The 18,739-nt window shown below is 40.1% G+C and overlaps 1 long non-coding RNA gene across 1 annotated transcript in view; it reads right to left on the bottom strand.

Annotated features, from left to right (window-relative positions):
- Nucleotides 1–18,739, bottom strand: part of LOC118340881 — a 40,888-nt gene that overhangs the window by 9,220 nt on the left and 12,929 nt on the right. The window contains exon 2 of the long non-coding RNA XR_004797393.1: nt 6,554–6,670. This is a non-coding gene — a long non-coding RNA (uncharacterized LOC118340881). The remainder of the gene's footprint in view (nt 1–6,553; nt 6,671–18,739) is intronic.

Here is an 18,739-nt window from a genome sequence, read left to right as displayed (position 1 = left end):
CAGCTTAAAGAAAGGTTAGATTTCACATGCCTAGCGAATAGATTCAAAAATTCTTTTTTTCCCTACACTTGAAGTCAAAGCAATACATTTCTATGCTCACTCATTCAAGAGAAGTATTGGATTCGATAGCTGTCGATGCCTCGAGTGGATGTTTGTGTGTTAAATGGTTTTTGACCTTGCCCAGTTTACCCGGGTGATATTCGAAACTTCAATCAATAGCTATGTGAACCAGCCATTGTGTGGTGTGTAGTGTAGCCATTTGAAATAAAGTCTGACCCTTTGTGTGGGATGTGTTAAATAGTAATCTGAAAATCAGATATGGTGCCCTGTTCTGTTTTCTTTTGTCTGTGTGTGTGTGTGTGAGACTAGCAAAAAGATACCAGATACTGAAAGAAAAAAAAAAAAAGAGTTGAGCATTTTGGGCAGTGTACACAGTGTACCTGTCAAGTTAGTTAATTCAATTTGACTAAATTAAAACCAACAAGATCAGAAGCAGAATTTCTAGCACAGCTTAACATCATTTTCATCATGCAAGCTCAGAAATTCTTCCACAAAATGTGCCCTCGCCAAGGTATATATAAGTAGCCAGCCAGACAGAGGCAAGGGGTGAGCTATTAAGATGTCAGCTGACATACAAATAGCCCCGGGGGATTCTCTGAATTACAATTAAGACGTTTTGTGCATCAATGCTAAACTATTCAACAGAGAATTGCAAGGTGTTTAAAAAGTGATTACTTCTCCCACCCCTTCTTGTCAGTGCTTTTGTATCTGTTTGATAGCTGGACTGACCTCTGCAGTGAGGTGGCAGTGTTAAAAATAAAAACAATAATCCGGTGAAATATGGCTTCATATGAGCACTCTAACCCATTTTCTGTCTTAATCCATTTAATCACAGTTAATAGAGCAACATGTCATAAAAATAGTAAAACACATTCGAGGCAAATGGCTCCGTCAGCTGCACTCAGACAGCAGCAATGGAGCCACCTGGTCCTCTGCAAGAGCCACCTCCGCACCACCACCAAGAGCCCTCTAATCTGTGCCAATCAGATGACGCTAAACAGCCATTTGTTGTTGAACTGGGCACCAGTACACGCCCCCTCCTCATTTCAACAACCACTGCAGACCCCAACAAAATGCTGGCGATGTAGCAAAAGCAGACACAGCAGTGAGGGTGACAGAATTAACAGAGTGGTGAATAATAGAGAAAAAGAACTGCGGTGTAATTAGCATGGTGGCTGGGGGGCTGATGTACTGTAGAGAGCTAAAGAAAGGGAATGAAGAGAGTGTGTTGAGAGAGAGAGGATGGAGAAGAGATACACAGGGTAAGATGAGAAATTAAATTAATTAAAGTGTAGAGAGTTTAAGGAAGGAACGTTTTGGAAGAGAGGAAAACCAGAAGCAAACACAACTGGATCGAGGAATACAGAAAGTGAGAGGGCAAACCAAACCCCAGCCCTGTCATCAAAACTAAAGAGTAAATTAAATTCTGGTAACGGGAAGCAGGAACTTTGTCGTACTCAAATTATATGACCCATTTGATGCATCACAAAATACTGGTACACAAAAGTTCAGAAATGAAGAAAGAAAGGCATGGAGAACAGAAATATAGACGATAATTACACGTTTCCCAGCAGCAAGTTCATCTCAGCATGGTCTCACTAGCTCGGTTTCAATTCTGTACTGCAAAGTTCTTTTTTATAACTGGTAACACAGGGTATATTTTCAGTCATATGAAAGTCCACAGAGTAAATAAGGATGTACTGTTACCTATTGCCTCACAGCACAGGTAACTTATTTAGTCACAGGGAGAAAAGCAATGGACTACAGCTATGAGAAAAGAGCTGCAGATTTCCAAAATGGCGCAGCTCTGCGTGGGCAACAGAAAGAGCACTGCAGTAAGGAGAGGAGTAGGAATGAGAACTGAGAGCAGCTCACTCTATGCAAGAAGACAGAGCTGGATAGACGGACAGATACTCCACTCAGTAGAGAAATAAAACATGACAAATAAGGAAGGGAAATGTGAATGAAGCCACAAAGAAATTCTACAGATTCCCACCTGTGTTCTCAATGTTAACAGTGCATCCACATTAAGACGGTTAAAATTAGAAGTGCTCAAATCTTTTTCTCTCCATTTCAGCTCTCTGACCATACTACCAAGCATTTCTCACCCAAAGACTGAGCTTTTCTCAAGCTGTTTTGAGAAAAGTGGATGAATCTTAAAAATACCAACTGAAAAAAAATACAATACTGTGTTTTGCTTTTGCAAAACAATAATGCAAGCCTCTCCAGTGAGTTGGGGGCTGCTGATCTTTCATTAATCTTTAACTTTTTCAGCAATCTGTCATTTTAAAGGACAATATAACTGATCACACAGCACAGGTGTTCCTTTGTCTGAACAGAAATAGAATCATATGTAAAGGACAACAATATTGTGAATTCAGCCGGGTACATGTGATCAGAGGTGATCACAGAGAGCAGGTGGGGATTAAACAGGTTTAAAGGGCTGAAAACCTGCAGAGTAACTGACCTCGTCTGTTGCCTGTCTAGTCACAGTTGGTTGCATGGCAGCAAAGTTACACTTTCTGTCCTCTCTATTTTTCTCTGATCCCTCATTTTAAATGTAGATATAGACTGATCACACAGCTGTTGTCATTAACCTGTATTTATGTTGATTTTGTCAGATGACGTCACCATTTCTGTCCTCCTCCTTACCAGATGTTGGCTGTAATGAGCAGTTTTGTCATCAAACATCACATTAAAAAGAAAAACACCTTTTGACCAAAATTTGTTACAAGATATGACTGCAAATGGATGCATTTTTCAATCAGAAGAGGGAAGTTAAACTAAAGTTAAAGTGGCTGTTTGTACTTTGCAATAAGTTATGGATATAAAGTTAAAACTTAGAGGTGGCTGTAATGTGCAGTGAATATATGCTGTTGCCTTCAAACACAGGGCAGTGCCAGTCTTTGCTTCAGCTAAGGAAGCAGTCTCACATTCCAACAGGAAACACATCTGAGCCACTTCCTGCTTCCCCTGAGGAAGTGACAGGTCAGACAGAGAATGCGTGAGCCAGTCACACTCAAGACTAAAGGCTGGGTGATTTTCAAGAAAATACAAAACCACTTACAGACTTATTCTGCAATAGCTCAAGAAACAACACATTATCTACTTAAGTGTTAGGGTGTGTTAACACTACTCCTGGTTTTATAGGACTACCTGCAGCTGACACTATTAGCAAATTATACTAGTGCAAGAAGAAGCTTAAGTACAGAGCCTCCATAGAGATTGTTAAATCAAGGTTTTGGGATGTCCGTTTGTGCTGCTGCCAACATTTCCATGCCACCGTTTGTTTTTATTCCTGATGGTTGCTGTAACTGTAGACAGTTACCTGCTCATGTTTGCATAACTCACTTCCTCAGTGTGTTTAGTTAGCTTTACATGAAGGTTTAACAGTTTAAGATAAAAAAAGGATCCTATACACATTTCACAAGCTCTAATAATAGCACAAATGAAACCAAAAGGTTGAAGGTCTTCTTTTGTGCTCAACATTCATTGATTACTGAAATACAAAATGATGTAGAACATCTGTACACACCACATTAGGTGTATCTCCAAACAATGCAACAGTGATACTACACAACTAATAGCCCTCACTTCAAACATGAAAATAAGACCCCATGTCTCAATCAGATTTTCTGTCAAAATAAAGGTTGTATAAAAATGTATTTTAAAAAGGCGAGAGCAAATAATAGTGTCACACAATTAATCAAAATATTATCAAAATGGAAATATGGCCAAGTGTAATATCCAAATCGCAGAAGCTGCAATTTTTTGATAGTTAAAATGTGTGACACAACAGCATTATAATATAAAGTATCACAGTGCTGCAGAGATACCCAGAAGAAAACATGTTTTTAACCATATCGTGCAGCTCTAGTGTTGACAGTCATTAGGGAAATACAACTGTGTTTTTACAATGATTTCATGAATCAGTCATAAACAACTAAATGGTGGGGTTAGTGTATAATAAATGTATATCCTTAGTGTCCCTATGCATCCAGAAAATTCTCAAAACCTTCTGGAGAAAAGCCCTGCACAGGATCATCTGTACAACCACCCCAAATAAGCAACTCTGTCATATGTTCAGCATTAGTCATGATGGAAAAATGTAGCAATAATGAAGTTAAAAATCACCTACTTTGAACTAGAGAGCCTTAAAACAAACTATGCACATTTTATTTTTCAAAGCTATCTCCTTCTGTCTTCACTGCAGCCATTATTCATAAGATAGCAAGGGTGGTGGTGGTTTGAATGAGATCTGACTCCCCAAGATACACCCATTTACTGAGATTTACACTGGGCAGCAATGACCCATAGTTGCTCTGAGGCCACTGTCAAAACCTACACAATGCTAATAAACCCTCTGGCAGTAAGGAATAAATTGCAGCATTTGTATCGGGGCTCCTGCTGACAGGTAGGCAGAGTTTTTGCCCAATTATAGGGGGGGAAAAGGGATGAAGCAGGATAAGGCGGGCCACAAGAATAGACCTAATGAGGACGTGGTATGATTGCTGTGGGACTGGAGAGACACACGCTCATTTGTGCCTACAGCAAGTGTATTGGATTGGTAGAGAATGGCCAGAATGAAGTGGCAGAGAGAGCGATAGCGATGGATAGGGAGAGATAATGGAAGTGAGAAGGATTGATTCCTCACTCAATGTGAGAGCATGTGGGAGGAGATGAGATGCTGAGACTGAAAGTGGGAAAGAGAGATGGATACAGAAAGTAAGTGAGTAGTCAGTCCATCAAGTCAACTATCCCCTCACTCTTTTCTTTCCATCCATCCATCCTTCCTTCCATCTCACTCATAAAAACACAGCTGACAGAGACAGCACTCGGGGAACCATCCATAATGATGCAAGTCCTCAAAGAAGAGTACTAGCATTTACTAACCTGAAAAAACAGCACAAACACAACGGGAATGGAGTGCACTGGTTATAGAGAGTTTTCCATTCAGACAATTTTTAATGGACCTGCATTGTACAAGACTGAATAGAGATGTAGCAACTGTACATCCACATAAAAATCATACACCCTTATATAATCAGTGATACACTTTGGTGAAAGAAGTTGTTCATAGAACACGAGAGAATCGGTGCTCACTTGATGCAATGGATGCCATTGTATGCATAAAAAAATATTATCCTAGAAAAAGTTTTAAAAAGGACCAGTGTGTAGAATTTAGTGGGATCTAGCTGTGAATGTGCAGATTGCAACCAACTGAATACATTCACTGCCATATCCTACCAACAGATGAACCAACACTCACTGCCCAGCGCTGGTTTCTATTCAACTGCGAGGGATTGGAAGATTTCATACTGCAGTGCTCTTTAAGTGAGTCTAACTGTGTCGAGTGTGTCTTGTGTACAAGAGTGTTGTGTTGTGTTTTCTGGAATTCTCTCAAACTTATATCATAAATTTGGATTGTAACATCTTCTTATAAAACAGACTCTCAGAGTTGTAAATTATCTTCTGATTTATTGATCACTGCTGTTACTTTTGGAGCCGGGTTGATTTGAATAAAACGTCAAACACTTTTTTCCCCTTCTGTTTCAGCTCTCTCATTACATTCCTTTCTTCCACTTTCTATTAGCATCTATGTCTGTTCTCTGATGTGTTTTTCTTTCACTCGCTACATTATCTCTCATTCCTAGTCTTTCTCCCCCTCTCCTTCATACTTGTGTGTGAATATAGTAGTGTCTGTATCTACAGTACGTGTGTATGTGTGTGTGTGGGAGGGGAGGAGAGCAGCATTGCTGGCTGGAGGAGGAGGTGAGAGAGAGAAAAAGAAGCGAGAGAGGGAAAGAAACAGAGAGAGAGAGAAGCAAACCATTTACTGGAACAAAACATGCTGTTTCAATCTCATAGATAAGAGCCACCTACTCACCACCACTTTTTATCTCAAAGCAGATTACTCCTCATTTTACAAACTATATTATTAACCAAAGTTTTATGCATTATATTTATAATAAAAGTTAATCCTACCTACTACATTAGAGTTGCTACACCCACCCACTGTCCAGTGTCTGTATAGTGCAACTCCAATTGTTTATATTTTACTGCAAATCTACCTGCAGGTACAAATGAAATAACCTGAACTGATACCTCACGTAGGTGGCATTAGCTTTTTAGTGCTGGGAAAAAATCAATTACGTTGACTGTGATCAATAGGAATAATACCACAAATTAAGAGGTTTTGCATTTCTAACACAATCGCAGGGACAATGGGCTACAACAAATCCTCCAGGTCACTGGTCACTACTATTACATCACTGGGCACAAGAAATAAGCTGCAAGAAATACTGTTTCTTGAAAGTTGAGGATGTAAAAAGGGAAGCATGTCGCCATAATCCTGGCAGTCACCAAAAGTGGCAACAATGACACAGACCAAAATTTCTCCTGTAACAGCTCTGTAATACAAGGTCATTTGCTTCAAGGTGGTCAGTGGCCTTTTTTGAAAGAATAAGTGAAACAGACAAACACCCTTTGTTACCTTGACAACATCTGAACAAGTGGAGTGCTGCCTTATGTACTTATAGACAGCAGAGATCCCGGTGTCTTGTCGAAGTCAGTGAACTGCAGATGACAGCCTGAAGGCTCTCGGGTGACCCTGAAAGATAGACAGGAAGAAAATAATGATGTACATACTAGAGATGACGATCTGGCTATATTTTGAAGGATCAATATCAGCTTAAACAAAGCAGATCACATTCCAGTCCTTTCCTTACTGTCCTTAATCACAGTAGTTACTTAACTTAGTTAAGTTAGTAAAGTTAGAATAATTTCACCTTGAAGATTAGTCAAACTTAACGATCTAAGAATAAATTAATGCAGTAACTGTAAAGGAAACTTTAATAATACATTAATAAAAGTTAACCAGTTAATGTGACACCTCTAGCCTCATGAAATGCCCTATGCAGGATTGGAGGGTATCACTGAAATGTGCAGCAAGTGGTTAATGAGAAACAGATGAATTAAAACACACTTGTTCTACAAGATAAAAGGTAGAATGAGAATCTTGTTTAAATAAAATGGTTCACATTCTGTTCAAGATCTTAAAAGGTTCAGGTCAGCATTGATAAAATGACTTATTGTTATGATCAACCAATTTAGCATTCAACTTTCAAGAACTTGAAATTATAGTCAATTAATAATTTCAGCTCTACAAGAAACAGAAACTGGCTCTCTGGACAAACTGTATGGCCTCAACTATAATATCCAGATTATATTTTTCATTATAATGCAAACAGATACTGTGCATACCAGACCATCATCTCCATATTCCTCAAGACTGAACCTGTCCAAAAGCACTGGAGAGATGGAATTTGGTTTCAGTGATACCTCCTCCATTGGGGACTAGTTTCTGTTGATACCCTTATCTAAAAAGAAATAATCCCACTGAGAACAATGACGTGTTTCACAGCAGAGCCCTGATGAAAGAGGAGAACAGAGACAACAAGAGCCTTGGCTTTCCTTTTCAGAATACAAATTGTGAACTGTGACCAACAAAAGTGAGAGCATAACTTAATTATCTTTATTCCATTTCAAATGGTACAAATGGCTGAGGTGAGATATCCTGCACCTTGACAAATAAATTGACTTAGATTAACTTTAAAGCTCGTTTTTCTACTTGATCAGCTTTTGTTAGTAAGACAATCCATATTTTTGAGTTTAATATAAACAAATTAAATGTGCAAAATTTGTATTAATATAATGAAGCACAAGCATTAATTGCCACAGTCTAATAAATTGTATCCATTAGAGCAATTACAGTGCTGATCTACATTTATAATGTTAACCAGTTTAGTTGGTGACTAAGGTTAACAACAGTGAGGTGTATTCACAGCTCAAATAAGTCATCTGGCAGTTGATTATAAACACACACGCACTTCATTTCCTCTCCACGGAGGCTGGCTGGATTTCTTGGAGAAGTGAGCCAGCAGCCGCCAACTCTGCAGACTGCAGAGACACTTGTTATAAATTCCATCTGTGTGGTCCAGTGAATTCATTTGACTTGACTTGTGACTTCTACTCTTGACTACCAACTTTAACATTCTGCTTCCCACCAGATATTACCAATCCAGTAATTATCTTGTTAGCTCCAACCCATGGCGCCGGGGTTTGATAGATCTGACAAACACAATCTGTGCAGCCTTGACTTGATGTGATTGAGTGCTTAAGTGAACCAGCTTTGCCAAAGACAAATTCATATATGTACAACAATGACAGGCTAAGTAGTATTAACATGAACTGGCTATAAATTCAAACAATGTCTCCTGGTCTCAGCAAGGAATTGTTTCATGCAAGTTATTATTTTGGCAGAGCAATGAAGTCTCTCATATGATCAACCTGAAAGAAGATCTGATAGCCAAGACGCCATGCAGCGTATTGTCTTCAGTGTCTCATAAATTAGATTGCATCCCACTTGAGTTTCACATTTAGCTCCAAGAAAACATTGCATGCCAATAAAGGGATTCTAACAGCTAGTCTCCCGAATCATTACCACGTGTATTTTCAGTCTCATTCAACACCTGGTAAAGACTGAGGAAGATGTTTAGCAGAGGTGGTAAGTGATGTGAACGTAATATCCTCTACTTAATGTCATCTGCCAGCTCAATCACACATACACTGACATACATCATCTGGTGATCAATTTAGCTACTTGAGGATGAAATAAACTGTTTTTTAACTACCAGCAAAAAAGTGCTTAATATTTAGATCACAACAATCAACAGGATAAGCCCCATTTTCAGCCAGGGAGAAACTGCATTATTTTCTATTCCTAACTTCCTATCATAATAAACTACAAACTTGTTTTTATTTTCCAATCCTCAACTTCAAACTTATTCTAAAAACCCAATTGTATCTTCTGAGCCTTAACTAGTCAGCTAAGCTTCATTTTCATCTCTCTCTCTATGCCAGGCTATTAGTACAGACTGCTGAACTGAACCTTGGACCTCTCCGTCGTCTGTTTCTGCATGCTGGCATTCAGCCTAATGAGGCTTGCTAATGGTCCAGCCATGTCAATCTGGGGGAAAACCTTCTACTCTATGCAAACTGGAACACTTGTACATAGTCGCTCAGTACACATTCATACTCTCTACCACTATCCACAGTTGCTTAGTTGGTGAAAGGACAAACATAAGCCAAGCATGAGTCAACTTTACAACAAACCTCTGTCTGTCTTCCCATCATACTGTATCTCACACTCTTCATTCATCTTTCTCTGCCTTAGACAGATTTGCGGATGTTAACTTGGACTACTACAGCTGCTCCAGCCCCGTTACAGAACTCAAGGCAAGACAAACACAGTAAAACACAGAAAGAAAAACTGCTCGCATTAATGGCATACATTTTCACCACTTATACATTAACAAAAACAAACAAAAGGTCTTTTTTTGACCATTGTTTTCTGACAAATGAAATGAAATCTGGAGTCTGATTAACGTTAATGGCCGACACATTCATGAGCCACATTTTTAAGAGATAATAGAAGTGGAAATGAAGATACCAACTTGAATAAGACATACAGTACAGTGACTTAAGTGGACAGCCTTTCATTCCACCCCACCACTTATCCACTGGGACACTGGTGGTGGTGGCTGCTGCTGCATGGTCTAACTTTCAATTGGCTTAGCAAGGCCACACTCTCACAGGAACCTGTCTATTAGTCATGCTCTGTTAATATTACTAGTTAATGATTGTAAGCCCTGTTTCAACACATTTATAGTGCATCCTCAGTCTGTGGGTTCTCATGACTCATGCATGGGATTTAAATGTGAAACTAAAGACAGTTTGGACATGAGAAAATCCAAAATACTCTCAACGAGCTACACGACCTAAATATAATTCCCTGTTATATAATTGATTTATTACACATAACTAATTGTAGCATTCATTTATTCGTATGATTGCAATGGAATTAACAATTAATGGCATTCGTTTAATTAATTCATTCATTAATAAAAGCAACATAATCCAATCAAGCTTGTCCATGGAAGTACAAGAAGCTACTGTTATGACCAACACTGTGACGGGAAGCTGATCAGCAAGAGAATTAGGATGATTAAAAAGAGGCTTCTCTTAAAGCTGCTGAATGTTAGGAGAAAGAGAGAGGGCTGACAGATGACAAGGAAATACAGGTTTTGGAGAGCAGAGAAAAAAGGAGAAAGGAAGAAAATGAGGATAGCAAAACAGGTTGGAGCTGGTAAAGCCATAGTGTGGGCTGGCACCCTAACCCTAAACCTAACCCTAAGGCCAAAGCCACAAGCTTCTCCAGATGCTTTTACACCAGCCCCTGGAGCTAGGCAAAGGGCACCGTACTGCACTTTGAAATTAAAATACACACATGTCTAAGGCTGTGAAGCTGTGAAGTGTGAGGGCTCCATGAGAAATCAGTTTTGTTTGTCATGAAACACATCCTGGCCTCTTTAACTTGGATTTAGAGATTATACCCCCGGCGCCTGGTAAAGTCAAGTACTAATGTCAAATTCAATCTACAAAACATTCCATAAATCTAAAGTTTACAAGACCAACTGTTGATTTCCCTACTCTAATGCATTCTTACAGTAGATTTGAAGCATGTTCCAACCATTAGCTTTGGCTATAAAACAAGACCCAATGTAACAAAACAAAAGAAAAAGACTGATTAAGAAGAATGTGTACTTTGGCACAATTTTTTTAGGAGACAGCTTGACAATACAAATCATGCTGTGGTATACTGGATTCAGACAGAGCATTAGCTCAAGTTGCAGGTCGTAAAACAGACAATGTCCAGATGTCTGGCAGGACGCACAAGAAAGCAGAAGAGGATTTAAGTAGCTACTTCTCTTTCCAGTCAGCTATTGATGGCCATGGTTCCTCCTAGTTAAGGCTCAAACCTTTATTGGGAACCAATAAGGAATTTGATCCCAATTTATCTCTGAGTTTGTTTTTAAAGGGATAAAGTTTGCATTGTTGAATTTTTTTTTCTTAATGTTAACAAAGCCCACGAAAAGACCAAAACAAATACTTTACAACTTGTCTAGCCTGTCTGTAGCCCTTAGTGCTGAACCCAGGCGTTTCTAGAGAGCACACACACACACACACACACACACATTTGAAAGTTGATTACAGCATTTTTAAAAAGGCTTAGTAATTTCTTAAAACAGCATTCTTAAAACTACAAGTCATTGTAGTTTTTAGTAAAAAGTTTGTTTTTGCAGATTAACATATATTTGGTGTTCTGAAGAGTATTTATGGCACCTGGACAATGTATGTGGGACTGACTGAAAACAAACTACAGTCCCAATGTTTATTGTAAAGAAGGAACATCTCACCAATTCCAATGGCGTGTCTCATGTGTGTTTCCAGCATAACTGAAATGCTCGCTTGTACTATATATCATAAATTTTGTGCACCGCCATTTTCTCCTGAATGCCTGATTAGTACAGTGCATGTGCAACTCAAGACAAAGATAACAAGCAAGATGGCTAACTCCTTACCTATCATCAGGTCCGGAAAGAAAAATGTTTCATTCTTTTACCACATTTTTGTATTAGACAAGTGAGTTGCTAGATTTAATAGCCTGATGTGAAATGGGAAAGTGGGCAATCCTCATTATTGACAATATTCTTTGGTCTTTGGCTACACAGGGAATTATTCAAATAAATTCATTGTTAGTGTTGTCCTTTACAGGGGATTTTAACAATTGAAACAAAAACAATACTGTAATGATACACAATGGCAAAATGGCTACGAGGAATGTGGAAATTTGAGACAATAGTTTTGTAAAACATTCAATATTTATATAGTATTTGGCAAATGTTCAGTTCCTTCATCCAAACATCAAGAGTTTCTAGCTTAAACCTCTCTTCTGAGTTTTGAACAATGTCCTGCTAATTTCTTGCGCATTACAAGTCTACTACTGTAAATGGTTGCCAGGCTGTCCTGTACATAATTTCATACCAGTCCTCAGTCAAAAGAATGCTGTCAGGGTCTCCGAGGAACAAAAGATAGATGACATGAGAGACTGGAAATAACCTTCCACACAATGACACACTTTTTCCTGTTCTGGTCTAATCATGGAGAGTGATGAAAGCCTGTGCCTCCTGCAATACAGACAAGGGGGAATTAATTATCCTGACTATTGGCTTTTATATTCTTTCACAAAGGATTCAATTGATATGAATTAGGCTCGACCAAAATATGCTTGTAAAAAATTGCTATTGTAACCCATTTCTTAGACACAAATTCAAGTGTTGCCACGTGTGCCATTTGGTTCTCACTTCCTGTCTAGTTGAGAAGAAGCATTTAACCTGGAAGAATAATTAGCACCTTTTAAGTACTTCTTATGTAACCCACTGTACCTAAGCCTGGGCTCCTCAACTGGCAATGCTATAGAAATGCCAAGACTGTGAAAAGAAAAACTGCACTGCAATGATGTAAAATCAACACCTTTTTTTTTTTTTCTTTTAAATTGCCCTTAAAAATACCAACCTCCCACCCCCTAGTAAGAGAATAACCCACATTACAGGAGTGAGTCAATAAAGTGTTAGGTGTGATATATAAAGCCCCATGAAGGTGTATGGAGAAGCTCAGAGAACTTGCAGAAACTCAAAGTGCATCATATTCTCTGTCGATTCCATTTCAAAGCCTTTTCAAAGCCACCACGAGCCAGCATAAGCAGCTTTGTTCCTTTGCCACCTATCCTCACTTTCTGCCCATTCTAAACCTATCTTCCTTGTTTTGGCCACAGCTCTCTATCAAGTCTCAGCTGCCTGCTTTTCACATTCCTCAGTCATGGGGACATAAGCTTCAGTCTTCCTCTCCCACACTCTTCAACCCTTTGGAAAACAGGGATAGAGGCTGGCAGAGCCGCTGTATCAAATCTATTTGTCGGTTAAACCTTCTTCAGAGTGGAGCCTGGATTAGGCCTGCTTTTAGCTGCTGCTGCTGCTTTTCAGCGAGACCTGGCGTGTGTGTTTGCCTGCACCGAAGGCCAGTGAGCTTTGATGGGCCAAGCTATTCGTGAAGCTCCTGACTTGCCAGAAGGAGTTCACCCAACGGCCACAAAAGCCTCCGACTTACCATCATCACGGTAAGAGTCATCAGAAGTGTGTGCTTGTGACTGGTTTACATGTGAGTGTCTAGGCAACTTGGTGTAATTTTCCACAAGTCAACATACTAGGAGCCTATTGAAAGAATTAATGTTAATCACATGAGTAATGAGGAGAGAACGTTCAAGTGCCATGGCACCGACGTGACGGTGTTTTTAGCCAAGTAACGCTGCCATCAAGCCAAAAAAGATGAGTAGAATCAAGGACAGAGGAGGAGGAAGAAAAAGGAGAGACAGCCTGTGTGGGTCTGCAGAAGCCTGGGAATCATCTGTGCACCGAGGGGAATTGAGAAAATGTGGCAGGGAAGAAAAGCATGACCAAAGTAGCAGATCCTCTGCTTTGACTGGAAATTACACCAGAGCTAAAATCCACAACCAAGGGACAGGGGGAGAGAAAGAGAGGAAGGTGAGGAGGAGAGGGGAAGAATAGAGAGTGTTATCCAGAAGAGCGGTTGAAGACCAAAGACAGTGCAACAGATAGAAATCTAAAAAAGATAAAGTGAGAAAGAAAAGAGAATGTTAAGTTGGGACACTACACTTCCCTCCCCTCTTTGTTGAGTTCAAAAGTTCAACTGGTAAAACCTTTCCGTTCGCTCTACTCCCCCTCTGTCTCCAGACTGCTATGTGTCTGCACTTCACAGTGAGCACAGGAAAAGCAGAAAAATATTAAAGCTTCAGGTAGCCAAAAAAGTGTGTGTCCGTAAGTATGTGTCACTGCCTGTGTGTGTGTGTGTGCTGTGTCTCATAAAGCCACCTGCACCTCACCTTCTGATACAGACCTGGAGCAGCATTAAAATGTAATCCTTGTGGTCAACTGTTCAGCACCTCTGTCTCACCACAATCTGTCAACGTTCAAGCCTCCACAGTTATCTCAAGTGTGTGTGTGGGTATGTGTAGTGTCTATTGGGAACTAACAGTGTGGTAAAATCTTGATAATGAAAGCTATAAATCACTGCTACCACATCCCCAGCCTCAAAGCTCATAAAACTCCAGCCCACAACAGCCTGACAACAAAAACATGCCATTTTGTTTTTTTTTTAGGTTTCTTCTCTCAATCTTTTCTTTACTAGCGTTCACACTATAAACAAGTGGCAGGGGTAGCCATGGCACAGCCAAGTCCCCATAAAGACTCTTGCCTCGTGTTTCACCCCACTGCATTTCTCCTGACACTTGGAGACGTATCTCAGAGGTGATTTTGATTAGAAGTCCTTCACGTTGTTAATCTTTTTACCAACTACTCAGTCATATACTGGCCTGTAAACTCCATCGGGATGAAAGAGCTGACAAGTCTGAGAGGGCCTAACTTCGCTCTGCAACGCACCGCTTTCATTGTGTCACCACTGCTGCTTGGCCAAACAGCATTTAAAGAGGACACACAATTTATTTTTTCCACCCTACACATAATCACATGGATTTTTATTAGGGATGTTCCTGGAAAATAATTCCGGTGTCAATCAAACAGAAATTTTAATTTAGACTAGTCTAATGGTCTAAAGGTAAGGAATGGTGAGAAAACAACCAAAATTGAGCCCAAGTGAACGATTCTGTAAAAACACAACCACACACAGGGCCAGGCTTCACAAGTTACTCTGTTAGATACCCCAGTATATCCTGTTACACACGTTAACATTATCTGCATTTAAATGTGAGTAAATGCATTGTATTACGACTGAAATGGGCAATGTAACTTTCAGCCAAATAACAGTGAATGATTAGGAAGAAAATGAAGACACTGTTCATGTTATTAAATGAAGATCACTCTCATGGCTGCTTGACTGTTGTTGAATAACTTACATGATGCCTTTCAAGTTTTTAATTTATATTTTTATATTAATATAGCAATCTGTCAGTCAATCTGCAGAATGTATTTTCTACAGTGTAACACATGCTTTGTTTGTGTATAGCCTATATAATAACAGATGAAGCTGCTTGTTAATGACAACCAGGACACTCATCCTTGCAAATTGATGTAATTCTGTCTTATCAATGTGATCTGATTTCTATCCTTTTATTCTGAATCAAATGAAGTATTATTAACTTCATGTCATGTCTGCAAGAGTGTTATTTCACAGGACATAAAGTCAGGAAGTTTAAGCCAACGTTAGTCAGAGATGTGTGCCAATTTACCAACCACACACGTATGGCAAGAAAGAACAGCTCCTAAACAAGACTAAAAGGGAAAAAATGCTGCTCTAACTTCAAGGTAAATAAAAGAGGGAGAGAGAGAGAGAGAGAGGAGACTGTACGCTAACGCTTTTAATCCTGACATCTGAAGACAAGAGCCGAGTACTTACAGCAATTAGCCCAGAGTCTTGTTCTCACTCTTGTCTTTATTGTGCTGACACTCTAAACAATCTGAAAGCACCACACAGTCCCAGGTAGCATCATTAACAGGCAAAGCCAAAACCGATGTCTTGACAAGTTCTGTGGGTGGACAGCTTAAGTTAACCAATCAACTTAATAAGGAAGAGTGGCCAACTGTAAATAAAAGGCATAAACAAAGTTCCATGTTTTGACAAACGGAAAGCTAGCTCTGTGATTGGTGGTGGTGTTCTATATTTAATGTCTTGGTAGTCAGTAGAACAGGAGTATTGAGCATGATGACAGCAGAGGTCCACTAGAATTAAGTGGAGCCAAACCCATAAGGTACAGTCAAATACATAACTTTTCTTGTTATGATTTCTTGTTATGCTCTTAACTAATGTTGTGTCTCTATATTCTATATTAAAGATTCAGGTTTTTTACATTCTGAAAGATCGATACAGGTGTGGAAACAAATACTATATTGTGTATCTAGCTATAGTTTCCTATACTATGCCAAACCATCTTAGGAGAGCCATGTGTATGTAGTTTTTATACCAAACTCAACAGCACCTGATTTAAAAGGGCAATGAATCACTAATCAGTAACATTTGGTGGAGCAGGAATGTAACTATGCATGCATGCATGCGACTCACAAGGGCGCATGGTTGGAGACCACTGAGGGAGAAAATCTGCACTTGTATCGATTAGGCCTAAACCAGCTGAGAGTCAAATGGCTGTGAGGCCATCGGTCACAAGACGAGGAGGCAGACTGACAAGTGCATGTTTAATGGCCGTGAGAAACAGTGTGCAGGGGTTCCTGGGTATTCGCCGTTATAAGGGATAGGAGGGGAGGAGGACAGGGCTGTAGACAGCAAGCCCTGTGACACTTTGACAGATGTGAGGCTTTGCACCTCCCAAAGGGGCAAAACAGAGAAAAGGCCTTCGAATAAAAGGGCCTACTGCTAAGCTTTCTGTTCAGTGCCCTCAGCCCTGCAGCTCACAACCAAAGAAAGGGTCAAGCCGTTGCTTGACTACAGGCATCTGGGGCTTTTCCTGGCAAAACAAAACAATTAAATGCGGGGGCTGGATCTTCTTGAGGTTCACTTTCCCCTCCCTCTCCGTCAAACTCATCACTCTAAAAGCTCTACTAGTATTTCTCTCTACCCTCTGCCTTTTTCGCCGGTACAGATCAAATGTTTTTTCATTTGCTTCCACTTTTTCGGTTCTATTTTTACCTGCCAGAATGCAACGTTTTCACTCTGACACACACTTCCATCGTCTTCCTAGTGTTGCACGGTGTGCCACGGTAAAAATGGTTCGGTATTAGAATTCCCCAACGTTTGCTGCTTGTAGATCAGTGATGGCTGGGTTGCTGCAGTTGTTGTTTTGGAACTATAGTACATGGGCATTGTGCAGGGCCCAGTAACCATAGATTAGCATTTTGCACCGAAGAGATTTCACTGTAAATTTAATTTGTACACTCTGTGGGTCTCATGGTTTTGCAACATCATACTGCATGTCTACGGTTAACCCTCGTGGACAGTCTGTTTCTGATCTATTAGGTATTGAGTATAAAATCAGTATTGTTTCATTCTGATGTATGATTTGGTAATAAGATACTAACACGCCCCCCCCAAAAAAAAATATGAAAAAATGTATCGCCCTTGGCAGACTTGCAGTAGCAAGATGTATCCACTCTTGCTGCTATCTAGTTCCCAGTTTCTATCCATGCATCTCTGTAATTTTTGTGGCTGTGTCACTCTCTCACCCAATCTCCCTCTGTGTCCAAACTCTTCCATTTCTCCCATTCATTAGGAGGGCTAAAACAGAGCTGTGAAGACAGCTTTGGGTGCAGACGGACAATGCCAGAGGCAAAGTACAAAATTTTGCACAGGAAACCCAGAAGGTGCCTGCCATCTCCACCATGCTTCAAACGGACCCTGATAGAGGGACCAATAATGGTTAAAGTCGGGAGATGCTGGGCAGAGGAAAGCCAATAAAAGGGTTCCTACTGGGTGTTTTCAGGCAGTGCTTAACAGATTGTTGCTACACGGTTTCATCTATCCATCAATCACTCCAGGCTCCATGCCTGAGGCCTGCCGGTGTGGTCCCATTTCTTTCTCTTAAATGTAGTGCGCACTCCAACTAGTGAAATGGTGTGTAGTGTGCTAAATCTCAAATGTCAGTATGTTGCATTGCCATTTGCAGAACAGAAATGGGATAACACTATTGGCAACCTTTAAAATGTTCACTTCTTCCATTCCAGAAATACATGAACTCAAACCTTTTCATTTAGGTCCACCAGCTATCAAGAATTAAAACTCATATTTTTTTAGTTTCCTTTGAATGTAACACAACACTGCTACACAAGAGATCACAGCCAGTGGTGCTGCTGACATTTCCTTCAATGGCTATAGCCCCTTAATGGCTAATGTCTATAAAAGGAGTGTGACAGTTTTGTGTGGGTTTCAGCCTGTATTTGTTCAAAACAAACTTCTATTAAATGGTACATGCCAGAGAACGCTGGTTTATCTGTGTGTCTTACTATAATGCCGTATCAGAGACAAAGACTTCAAGATAAAACACAGACGCCTCTTCCTTTAATTACAGAGGCCTGGGAGGGCAACATGATGAGCTTTTAATGATAGTGACTCTGATACAGGCTTTTTTAAATAGAGCTTGCAGGGTGATAGGCCCCTTTCTGGAAGACACCTGTAATGTATTATTCAGTCTTTTTCAATCTTTATGCTACTTGCAGAGTCTGCCAAAAGAAACACGCCAGCCAGCTGGGGAAATGAAAAGTAACAGTCTTTACAGAAGTTCCTGTCCACAATCACTGAAACACATTACCAACATAAGGGGAGGGGGGCATTGGTACTAACTAGTGTAAGCTGTCTGTTTTTACAGCACATGACGAAAGGATATTTCTTCTTGAGAGCACTACAGGAGGAAGCTTTAGTTAGTAAAAAAAAATAAAATAAGAAAAATGGCTTCTAATTACCGTTGTTGGAACCCTGCATTATCATTACACTCCAAGGTTTCTGACAACACAACAACTGTGCTGCCATGGCAACACAGTGCCGGCAGAGAGCTGTTGGTGCTGCTGTTTCATGTCTCGCCCATTTAAATTTGCCTCTGATCCATGCTGACTACATGTGATCTGTTCAGTGTCAATCTGTTCATTGACCTGTACTCTAATCCCGAACCCACTCTGATGAGCGCAGGTGGACACATCAGTCAGCTTGGCTGGCACCACTTCACCCATGGGCTAAACAACAC

The sequence above is a fragment of the Morone saxatilis genome, unplaced genomic scaffold (genome assembly GCF_004916995.1).
Source record: "Morone saxatilis isolate NCDOM2014 unplaced genomic scaffold, NCSU_SB_2.0 Contig7, whole genome shotgun sequence".
Classification (NCBI taxonomy): Eukaryota; Metazoa; Chordata; class Actinopteri; family Moronidae; genus Morone; species Morone saxatilis.
This window is presented reverse-complemented; position numbering and strand designations above follow the sequence as displayed.